Here is a 10,868-nt window from a genome sequence, read left to right as displayed (position 1 = left end):
CAGATGAACACATCGATTTGTACGTCACGCAGCTGAACCTGTACACCAATGACGATGCTATCTTGTGTCGAGTCTTCCCGACCTCATTCAAAGGTCCAAAACTTACCTGGTACACCAAATTGCCAACAGGATCAATCAACAATTTTGAAACCCTGGTAAGGCAATTTACGACACAATACGCAACAAGTTGACCTCACCACATTACATCCATCGCCTTGGACAACCTCAAGCAGGGCGACGTCAAGTCACTGAGAAAATTCATGGAACGATTTGCCAAAGTCTCCATCCAAATCTGCAACTTGAATCCCGAAGTCACCCTACACGCCATGCTCATGGCACTGAAGTCGGGCCCCGTCGTCGACAGCTTTTGCCAGCGACCTCCTCCCGACATGGATGAGCTACGTGCCTGGGCCACTGAGTACATTTATGATGGGCTCCTACCTTCCATGGTGTGTTCTTTGGCTTCCAAGGAGGAGCTCCCTCTTTCTCCACAAACTAGGAAGAAGGTTGATGGCTGGATGTTTCTCAAGGGTGGTGGAAAAACAATATTGAAGAGGTGGGGGTCAAGGTGGCCGAAAATGGAGAAGAGAAGGTGGAAGGTGTTTATGGTGCTCTTGGCTAGCTCTCTCCACCAAGGGTTGGTGGAGGCCACTCAAGGGAAACTCAAACTCTCTTTAGGGTAGAGAGGAGAGGAGGTTGGGCATGAGGACCCTAGGAGACTAAGGAAGGATTTTGAGGCACAAAGGCTCACTCAAAATGCATATATTCCAAAGTGGGTACAAGGTGGAGGGACTAGAGTACTTATAGAGATAGGAGAGCATCCTAGGGTTTCTTGGGAGCATTTGGCCGAAAATTTCAAGTCCAAATGCACCCTAAATGAACCCTAGATGCAGCCCAAATGAAATGGCTCTCATCTCTCCAAAAAGACTAAAGTACCCTTAGTCCTAGAAAATGAAAGAAATGGACTTTTGACCTTACTAGTCAAGGTTAAGTCCCTAAATAAATCCTAAGCCTATTTTTGCCCCATAATACAAAGGCTAAATAAAAATACACAATAAAATCCTAATAGCTAATGTACCCCAAAATAAAAGGGCAAAATAGGAAAGGAAAGCAACAAGCTAAGGAGAGGGCCCAAAATCCACACACATGATGATCATGGCTTTTGGTGTGGTGTGTTCTTCATCTTCCTCTACTCTCCTAGCCATGGACCTTGTGATAGGCCCTATATGATGTCTCAAAGATGGTCCTCCATCATCCCCTCTTTCTTGAGAAGGAATTGACCTCAAATCTTCAACCTCATCCATGTCATTAGTCCCTACAAAAGGTGTAAGATCACAAACATTAAAAGAGGAACTAACTCCATATTCGGAGGGAAGGTCTAGGATGTATGCATTGTCATTAATCTTCTTAAGGACTTGGAAAGGACTGTCTCCCCTAGGGCTTAGTTTGGACTTCCTTTGAGTAGGAAATCTATCCTTCCTCAAGTGAAGCCAAACCCAATCCCCAACTTCAAAAGTCACCTTTTTCCTCCTTTTGTTGTTGTATTTGGCATATTTTTTAGTTTGTTTTTCAATTTGGCTCTTGACTTTCTCATGGTATTTTCTTATAAAGTCAGCCCTTGATACTCCTTCTTTGTGATACAAGGAAGTAGTATTGGGGAGTGGGAGCAAGTCAAGAGGGGTAAGAGGATTAAAACCATATACAACCTCAAAGGGAGATAAGTTAGTAGTCTTGTGGACTACTCTATTGTAGGCAAACTCTATATGGGGGAGGAATTCATACCAAGTCTTCTTGTTCCCTTTGAGAATGACCCTTAACAATGTGGATAGGGATCTATTCACTACTTCGGTTTGTCCATCGGTTTGTGGGTGGCAAGTAGTGGAATAGACAAGTTTTGTTCCTAGTTTTTCCCAAAGAATTTTCCAAAAATGACTAAGGAACTTAACATCCCTATCGGACACAATAGTCTTGGGTAACCCATGCAAACGGACCACCTCTTTGAAGAAAAGTTTAGCAATATAGCTAGCATCATCTACTTTGTGGCATGGTATAAAATGAGCCATTTTTCTAAAACGATCTACTACCACAAAGATAGAATCGAATCCCCTTTGGGTTCTTAGGAGACCAAGTACAAAATCCATACTAATGTCAACCCAAGGGGAGCTAGCTATAGGGAGAGGGGTGTAGAGTCCATGAGGCATCACTCTTGATTTTGCTTGAAGACAAGTGATACACTTGGAGCAATGCCTTTGAACATCCACTCTCATGTGTGGCCAATAGAATTTATATTTTAAAAGACTTAGGGCTTTATCAACCCCAAAATGGCCCATGAGACCTCCCTCATGACTTTCTTTACTCAAAAGCTTTCTAATGGATCCTTGGGGTATGCAAAGTCTTCCCATTTTAAAAAGATACCCCTCAAGAAGATAGAACCCATCAAAAGGCTTTTCGAGGAATTTGGTGAAGGTGGATTGGAAATCTTGATCCTTCTCATACAACTCCTTTATATTATAAAATCCAAGAATTTGAGAGCCCAAGGAAAAGAGTAATGAGTGTCTTCTAGATAAAGCATCCGCCAGTACATTATTCTTTCGCTTCTTGTATTTGATAATGTAAGGAAATTGCTCAAGATATTGTACCCACTTGACATGTCTCTTGTTCAACTTCCCTTGCCCTCTAATGTACTTAAGTGACTCATGATCGGTGTATATGATAAACTCTCTAGTCACTAAGTAATGCTCCCATACTTGGAGGGCTCTAATAAGGGCATAAAGCTCCTTGTCATAGGTGGGATAATTCAAGGTGACCCCATGAAGTTTTTCACTAAAGTAAGAAATGGGGTGGCCTCCTTGAAGTAACACGACACCTATGTCAAAATCGGATGCATCACATTCTAGCTGAAAGGTTTGAGCAAAGTTTGGGAGGGCTAGAATGGGTGCATTGGTGAGCTTTTCCTTAAGAGCATTGAAAGCTTTTTCTTGGGCTTCACCCCAAATGAAAGGGACATCCTTCTTAACAAGCTCATTAAGAGGGGATGCAAGTGTGGAGAAGTCTTTGACAAATCTTCTATAGAAGCTTGCTAAACCATGGAAGCTCCTCACATCTCCCACACTTTTTGGGGTGGGCCAATCTTGGATGACTTTTATTTTCTCGGGGTCAACTTGCACTCCCTTTTTGCCAACTATAAAGCCCAAAAAGTTCACATTTTCTTTACAAAAGGTGCATTTCTCTAAGTTGGCATAGAGGTGGTTGTCCCTAAGAATTATTAACACTTCCCTTAGATGCCCAAGATGCTCACCTAAAGATTTGCTAAAAATTAAAATGTCATCAAAATATACAACTACAAATTTCCCTATGCAATCCCTAAGTACATGATTCATGAGACGCATGAAAGTGCTAGGGGCATTGGTGAGACCAAAAGGCATCACTAACCATTCATACAAACCAAACTTGGTTTTAAAAGCGGTTTTCCATTCATCACCCTCTTTGATTCTAATTTGATGATAACCACTCTTAAGATCAATTTTGGAGAATATGATTGCCCCATGTACTTCATCCAACATATCATCTAGCCTAGGGATTGGGTGCCTATATTTTATGGTGATGTTATTAATGGCTCTACAATCCGTGCACATCCTCCACTTGCCATCTTTCTTAGGCACCAAAAGAACGGGAACGGCACAAGGGCTAAGGCTCTTTTGAACCCAACCCTTCTTCAACAAGTCCTCAACTTGAGATTCTATCTCTTTGGTCTCTTGAGGGTTAGTCCTATAGGCGGGCCTATTAGGAAGAGTAGCCCCTAGTATGAGGTGATGGAAACTTTCTTGGAGAATCCGGATTGATGTGAATCCTCTTCAAGTTCCTCCCTAGATCTTTGGCTCCTTGATTCTTCCTGGGCTTGGCTAAGGTCTCCAAGGGAGGAGGAGACCTTAGAACCACCACGGTTTGGTGGAGAACACTCCCAAGAGGCGCCACTCCTTGATGAAGAGATAAGCCACTTCAATTCTCACCACACTCTTCTAGGAAGGGATAAGAGAATTGGATGAATATCAAAGAGGTTTAAGGAATTTTAGGAGAGAGTAATCTAAACAATATTTTCAAAAATCAAGTCTCTATACATCCAAAAGTGTCTTACAATGAAAAGATTACAAGTATATAGGAGTAGGAAGCTTAGAGAGCAAGCTAGCCTTAACCATGGTTCACTAGGAACCATGGTTGGGTCTAGCTAAACCGTCCAAGGTCAAGAGGCTTGGAGAGCAAGCTTCTCACTTTAGCTTGCTTGGTAAGCTTGCTAAGGAGAAGCTTGTGCTTCAAGCTTCCAAGCTTGAGAAATGCCAAACAATCCGGCCAAGTGTGAACACAAATCCGGCCAAGTGTGAACACACTCTAAGGTGGGCGGCTCTTTGGACTTAGATTACTCCATCCGGTTTTGAAATGATCAATTTGGTTTAGTTAGGTTCATTCAATGTGAATGGAACCTAGCTAAATCAAATCTATGAAAAATTAGGAGTAAAATGAGTCCAATATGAAAATTTTAGCCTAAGACTACCTCTTGGCTAAATTGCTAGAAACACTCTCTAGCTTACTAGTGACACTCTCTAGTTTGCTAATGCCACTCCTAACCTTACTACTAGAAAACTAAGAAAAGAGTGTATTTCTAGGTTAGGTTAAATGGAGTCAAAGTGCCCAAGTAACCTACCCTAGAAACAATATACAATAGCTACTAAGAAGGAAATAAAGTGCCTCACAAATACAAAGGCAAAAATACACCTATACAAGTATCTACTATATACAAGGTATAAGAAATCAACTATACAAGTATGTACAATGGAAACTCAAGAGACTAATAAGAGGAACCATAATCAATGCTCATGAAGAGCAAAGGTCTAAGAAGCACCTCCTCTTTAGAAGCCTCCTCTAGTTTCCTAACCATGGACCTAGTCAAAGGTCCAATGGCCTTCAAGTATACATCCTCCTTGGATGGTCCTCCATCATGAGGTCTATTTGATGTTCTATTCCTCTTAAAGGTGGAAGCCCACTTGGAACTTCTTGAGGGAATAGGGCATCAAATTCTTTCAAAAGTTTTTGAACCTCTTGAGGTAGAGACTCAAGTTCATGACTAGTGGCAGCTAGTGTCTCTTTGAAATAGAGGAGGTATAAAGGTTGCTCAAGCAAAAGTGTTTTTTTGATGTCATTTTTAATGGATAAGTGACTTTTGTGAGCAACTTCTTTAGAGGGGACACTTGCCTCTAAACTTGATACCTTCTCTTCCCCTTCTTTAGCTTTTAAGGGGTGACCTTTTTTTTCTTTCTTTTGTTTTCTTATTTTTTTTTTCATCCTCTTCTCTTTTGGCTTTCATTTTGAGTTGGTCCTCACTCAATTGGGAAGGTGATAGAGGACATAACACAATTTTCTTGCCCAAGTGGTGGAAACTTATTTTATTAGAAAGACTTTCATGAATAGTTTTCTTGTCAAATTGTCAAGGCCTTCCAAGTAAAATGTGACTAGCATCCAATGACACTATATCACATAAAATTTCATCTTTATACTTGCCAATGGAGATAGGTACATTTACTTGTTGGTTGACCACAATACCTCCCTCCTCATTTATCCATTGTAACTTGTAAGGTTTAGGGTGAGGTAGAGTAGTCAAGGCTAACTTGTTAACCAATCTAGTACTACAACAATTACAACTAGACCCACTATCCACAATGAGAGAACAAGTATTTTCTAAAACCTTGCATCTTGTATGAAACATGTTCTCTCTTTGGGATTGGTCTAAATTACTAGATTGGTTCCCAAGAAGCTTTCTTACCATTAATAAGTCTCTTTCACATGGGTAAGTTTCTTCCTCGGACTCTAAAACTTCTTCTTCATCACTCGAAGATGAGGAAGTAGCTTCATCAAGGCTACATAGTAATCTTGGCCCCTTAAAATCATGGTTTTCTTTGTTGGGCATTGAGAAGTAATGTGCCCACGGCCAAGACACTTAAAACACTTGATGTCACTTGTTTTAGCATCTTTGGAAGGTGCTTTAAAAGAAGATTTTTCTTTTTCTTGCTCTTTTTCTTTGGAATAAGGTTTGGAAGAGGGGCCCTCCTTCTTGAAGTTCTTGGAATAAGAGAGAGTGAAGTCTTTTCTAAAAAATTTTCTTTTGAGTTGATGCTCCACTCTTGAAAATGTTGAACAAGCTCATTGAAATCTCTATAAGGTAAGAGTTCAACTTTGTCTCTTATTTCAAGATTTAGGCCACTTTGAAATCTAGAAATGGTAGTCCTCTCTTCTTCCCTTATACCCGCCCTCATCATAAGTAACTCCATTTGTGCCTATACTCCTCCACACTAGATGACCCTTGTTTCAACCTTTGAAGCTTATCCATAAGCTCACGGTCATAGTATGGGGGAATATGCCTCCTCCTTAAGGCACTACGGAGTTCATTCCAATATTGAATTAGGGGTTGATGATGCATTCTTCTTTCTTTTTCTAAAGAGGTCCACCAATACATAGCATGCCCTTGGAAGCTAAGAGTTGCTAAAGAAACCTTTTTCTCTTCACTTATTCCATGGCAAGAAAAAAGTTGTTCAACTTTCATTTCCCAATCTAAATATGTTTCAACATTGTCTTTGCCATGAAATGAGGGAAGAGTAATGTTGGGTTCCTTATTGGAAGACTCCCTTGGTCTTGGTCTTTGTGTTCTTGGTGGCCTTTGATAGTAATCATCATTGTGATGACTACTATAATGGCTATTACTTAGGGGGTTTGTAGGGTGTTGACTACCCTCACTTTCACTTCTAGGGATGTTTACCCTTGGGTTGGATCCCCCAACTCCCCCTCCCATGACTAGTTTTTCTAACATCTCTTTTATTTCCTTATTGTTTTTCTCATTTTCTCTTATATTCTTCCTCTCTTTTTTGCATTTTCTTCTTCTTTTCTTTTTATATACTCCCTAAGTTCTCTAAGCTCATCCCTAAGACTATGTCTACTACTATGAGTATTTTGACCCCTCACACTTGAATGATCACTCATCTTTGATCAATAAAGGTTTTCACAAAAGAATTTTGAGGGCAAGAATAGTGATAGGAGGCCTAAGTGTACAAAGTGAACTATCAAGGGAGGTGGACCACTAGGGGTCTCTTAAAAACCAAGCCTTTTCAAGTAGAAATCACTAAGCCCCTTTTCACTTTTCTCACAAAAATCAAATTTGTCACAAAAGTGTGAGTGTGTGCACGGACCCTTAGTAGGCAAATTTAGAGCCTTCTAAACACACAAGAGAACCTAAAGCATGCATACTAACAATAACAAAGAGTAAATGAAAGCAATAAAACATAGGCTAGTCGGAGGCCCTAAGGTGGAAGCTTGAAGTGACCTTGGGGGTATTCAAGACACTTCCACAAGTACTAAACGAAATTATTACAAAAATTAATTAGTTAAAAGGCCAATTACAACCCAACAAATGAATAGGGACCAATACACAAGTGGCCCAACAAAAACAACAAGAAAGGGAAAGAAAAAGGCACAAAAGAGAAAACAAGAAATTAAAGTCTTCAAGCCTCCAATGGTGGTTCCTTCACAATGAGCAAACTTGGTTAGTCCTCTCCCAAGGTGTCTACACTCCAATACTTTTAGTAATCCTTCCAAAGTACTTTGGGCTACACGAACAACTCCTCCCACTCAATCTCCCAAAAGTTGTAAGGGAAAATTGTAGTGTACTTTATCTACACCAAGTAAACCAACCAAGAGCAAGAAGGAAGCCAAGGAAATGAAAACTAAAAATGCTCAATTAGAAAGGCTAAACTCAAAGGGAATATTGATGAGACAAAACACAAAGAATTCCAAGAAAGACAAGAAAAAATTAAGGCACATTTAAAAAGGAAAGCACTCAAAGGAAATCCTAGAATGGTTCTAGAGTAGAATTAAGTGTTTAGTATTTCTTGTCTTTATAATTTCATGTCCATCCTCCCAAGTCCAGACAAGGTATTTGTCCAAGTTCAGCCAAGATTTTGGTCTCAAATAGGTCCAAAGATAGTCCAAGTCCAAGTCCAAATGTGTAGGGTAAAAAGGTCCAAGTCCACAAGTTTAGCAACAATTCCTTTTAAAAAATTTTTTCTTTTCTTTTCTTTTCCATTCAATTTTCGTACCAGCTTTTTGGCCAGCCCATGGGATCAGATTTTGATACTATTTTTCTTATTATGTTGCTTGGTTTTTACACTTGTGGTTTACAAGGTTACACAAAAAAGGAAGGGGACAAAAAGGACTAGTAGCATGTAAATGGCAAGTTTTGGGTGAAGTGTCTTTGATACTTTTGTCTTCTTGTTAGGTGCAGATTTTTGCAGTATGTTCAGCAATATTTCAGACTTACATCTCACTTGGTTGACTCATAAAATGGGCAACAAGACAAGGGGTGATGGTGGCATGCAAGAGTGGCTAACCATAAATGTGTAAGATACAAGTTACACATAGAAACTCAAAAAATCTTGGAGCATGTTAAGGACTAATTATCATGCAAGATTGACTTCTAAGATGGACATATATGGTTCAGCCAGCCACAAGGAAAGAAGTGTCATGCATCATTTTTCATGTTTCATGCAAACCAAGGTGTGTCATGCATAGATTTTGAATTTTAAGGAGAAAGAAAAAGAGAGGGAAACATAACTTTGACAAAACTTGGATGAGAAAAGATCAAAATAGAGTTCATGTAGTGTTCAACATGTTCATCATGTTCTTGAAACAAAAATGTCCAGCCAAGACAAAATAGAGAAAAACACAAAAGAACCTATTTTAAGAGAATCCTAAAGGAGAACAAGGAGGCTCATGAACAAGTAATGAACCACTCAACAAGAACACAATATTTCAAGCAATATTTGAGAAGACAACATCAAAGATAACATCAAGACATGTAAGAAGACATAGACATGACAAGTAAAAATTTTAAAGACACAAGAGAAGGAAACAAGTCACCCTTGAAGACAACCATGGCTCTTGATACCACATGATGGGCTCCTTCCTTCCATGGTGTGTTCTTTGGCTTCCAAGGAGGAGCTCCCTCTTTCTCCATAGACTAGGAAGAAGGTTGATGGCTGGATGTTTCTCAAGGGTGGTGGAAAAACAATATTGAAGAGGTGGGGGTCAAGGTGGGCGAAAATGGAGAAGAGAAGGTGGAAGGTGTTTATGATGCTCTTGGCTAGCTCTCTCCACCAAGGGTTGGTGGAGGCCACTCAAGGGAAACTCAAACTCTCTTTAGGGTAGAGAGGAGAGGAGGTTGGGCATGAGGACCCTAGGAGACTAAGGAAGTATTTTGAGGCACAAAGGCTCACTCAAAATGCATATATTTCAAAGTGGGTACAAGGTGGAGGGACTAGAGTACTTATAGAGATAGGAGAGCATACTAGGGTTTCTTGGGAGCATTTGGCCGAAAGTTTCAAGTCCAAATGCACCCTAAATGAACCCTAGATGCAGCCCAAATGAAATGGCTCTCATCTCTCCAAAAAGACTAAAGTACCCTTAGTCCTAGAAAATGAAAGAAATGGACTTTTGACCTTACTAGTCAAGGTTAAGTCCCTAAATAAATCCTAAGCCTATTTTTGCCCCATAATACAAAGGCTAAATAAAAATACACAATAAAATCCTAATAGCTAATGTACCCCAAAATAAAAGGGCAAAATAGGAAAGGAAAGCAACAAGCTAAGGAGAGGGCCCAAAATTCACACACATGATGATCATGTCTTTTGGTGTGGTGTGTTCTTCATCTTCCTCTACTCTACTAGCCATGGACCTTGTGATAGGCCCTATATGATGTCTCAAGGATGGTCCTCCATCAATTTAGATAGAAGAACATACTGAGTTATGCAATCAGATCCACAGAAAGTCATAGGGGAAGCAAGACCAAGGTCATAAGGATAGGTTGAGAGTTTCCAACGACAGTCAATTCATAAAGCTACGACAGAATAAGGGCAAGAAGTATGATTTCTACACTCCCCTAAATGCACCCCGAGTACATATACTAGAAGAAGCCAGCAATGCTGACCTAATCACCCTACCACCACTTGGACACAGTCCCAACAACACTGACAAGATGAAACATTGCCGTTACCACATAAACTACGACCATACAACAAAAGAATTTTGATCATTCAGAGACCGCATTGAGGAACTTGTCCAAGGTGGAAACCTTGTGTAGTATGTTTAAAGATCCCAATGTCATAGAGGTGGTTACCAAGGGCAAGGTAGAGGGCGCAGGAGAGGTTGAGGCTCCAATTTCCGAGCCAATCAGCCTTCTGGATCCCTAAAGAACACCAGGGAGACAAGACAACCTGAGGTAGGTCAAAACACATAAATGCCTTCTTTACGAGGAGTCATTTACACAATTGTAGGTGGATTCGCTAGAGGCAGCCCGAGTAGCTTGGCACGCAAAAGACACCTACGAAGTATCAACAACGTCCATGTTGACACCACAACTCTGCCACGCAACACACCACCAATCACCTTCATGGATGACAATTACATCGACATCTGTCCAAACTAGGATGATCCCATGGTCATCCCAGTCCAAGTCGCCAACTAGGAGGTCCACAAGACATTGATTGACCAAGGAGGCTCAGCTGATGTCTTATATTGGCCAACTTTTCTGAGGTTAGACATCCTTCATACTCTCATCCAATCTCATACAGAACCCCTAGTCGGTTTTGCAGGTGATCGAGTCCACACTCGTGGTTACATCGAGTTGCTAACAACCTTCAGAGCACCTCCCAATTTGAGAAGAACAATGGTTAGATACCTCTTTGTTGATGCCAACACGTCATATAACATCATCATAGGAAGGCTGACGCTGAACAACTTAGCGTCGTAATGTCAACCTCACACCTGACAAT

The sequence above is a fragment of the Cajanus cajan genome, chromosome 3 (genome assembly GCF_000230855.2).
Source record: "Cajanus cajan strain Asha chromosome 3, NIPB_CcT2T_4, whole genome shotgun sequence".
Taxonomy (NCBI): domain Eukaryota; kingdom Viridiplantae; phylum Streptophyta; class Magnoliopsida; order Fabales; family Fabaceae; genus Cajanus; species Cajanus cajan.
The sequence above is the reverse complement of the archived record's forward strand: the minus strand, read 5'-3'. Positions refer to the sequence as shown.